The sequence below is a fragment of the Poecilia reticulata genome, linkage group LG5 (assembly GCF_000633615.1).
Source record: "Poecilia reticulata strain Guanapo linkage group LG5, Guppy_female_1.0+MT, whole genome shotgun sequence".
Taxonomy (NCBI): Eukaryota; Metazoa; Chordata; class Actinopteri; order Cyprinodontiformes; family Poeciliidae; genus Poecilia; species Poecilia reticulata.
The window spans coordinates 24,240,520-24,242,033 of record NC_024335.1 but is presented as its reverse complement, the minus strand read 5'-3'; the positions used below and the strand labels follow the sequence as shown (position 1 = coordinate 24,242,033).

The 1,514-nt window shown below is 33.7% G+C and overlaps 1 pseudogene; it reads right to left on the bottom strand.

Annotated features, from left to right (window-relative positions):
* Nucleotides 1-882: 882 nt before the first annotated feature.
* LOC103465271 (protein transport protein Sec61 subunit alpha-like 1) overlaps nt 883-1,514 on the bottom strand; it is an 11,866-nt pseudogene continuing 11,234 nt past the window's right edge.

Genomic DNA, 1,514 nt, shown 5'->3' with positions numbered 1-1,514 from the left:
TTCATACAATGCAAATTCATTAAGATTTTTTCACTTTCCATCATTTTATTTGTTTATTTGTTGTATAAACATTTTGTTAAATGCCTTTAACTAAAAGTTAAACTTGTTTTGCAAGTTTCCAAACAATTGGAGCCATAACTTCATTGTCACAGGAAGCCAGGAGCCAAATAGATATTGAACTCAGCCAAATTGTGGTCATAACCACCTTCATATCAATCATAACACACAACTCTAGAGAATCCATAATCTGACATGGGGGTTAGCCCTGGATCAAAGGTTTGAAAGGGCTAAGATGCATTTTTCTGACTAAACAGGTGTTTTGCAAAGAGAATATTTTAGATGTTTCCCAAGAACTTCAAGTCCACAGCAGTATCTGTGGTTTTCATTTTGCATAAGCAATTCACCAACTTCCAACCAAACCCTCAACCCCAACCACATCAGAGGTAAAATCCATGTGCCTCATGTAGATGCAATATGCCTACTGCTTTCCTTTCAATGACAGGATTACATGCAACATATGTTATATAGCATGTAGTTCTCCTGATTCTAAAGTTTAAGAAAATTGTTGCGACATCCCAATAATGATGGTCAATTTAAACTGTTATAAATTAAAATAAATTAGTTTTGTATTCAACTAGAAAATCACTGGAAAAACATTGATGATTGTTGCTGGTGCAAACCACCCAGGACTATATTGATGCCTTGGCTGCCATGTTGGGCCAAAATGTGGGCATCAAATTTCAGTACAAATATGGAACCTATGTTTGTTTAATACTAATTAACCCACAGAAAATATTTTAATTTGAAAAATTATACAATTTGAATAAATGATAACATTAAGGTACATTATCTAAAACAAGTCTTCAAGCACTCTATTCCAGTCAGAGGTGAAGATAAGGTCTGAGCCGCAGATGTCCTTCTGTTGCAAAAGCTTTCAAGCCCTCAAATCCAAATATGAACAGATACAGTTCATGACTGTAAAGAAAGAACAGAAGGTAAAAACAGAAAAAAAATAATAGAAGTTAGCAAAATATGTCAGGATGAGAGATTATGTTAGAAGAGTAATGCCCATATCCTGCTTACTTCACTTTGTTCTTTCACAAAGATTTCAAAGTACTCATAGATTATGATGACAGCCACCATGATGTTGTTGCCAGAGTCACAGGTTCCGAGGAAGTGTGCCATCACAGATAAACCACCAAAGCAAAGTCCGCTAAAGGCAGCAGCAGTTGGAATGTACCTAAAAAGAGAAGATTTTGGAAAATTGACATGGTTGAATATAATAACAAATCAAGTCGGAGGAAAATAAGGAAGAGTTAAGACAGTCGTCATGGCCGTAAAAGTGATGTATAGAATAGAATATTCTGATATTGATGTATGATAAGCATTTTACAAAGCACACAGCCGTTCATGATTTATTTAATAACTTATTTAGTAATATCAATACATATTTATATAAATATACAAACACAAATAAATAATGATTAATAATGACACAAATGATTAATACTGAA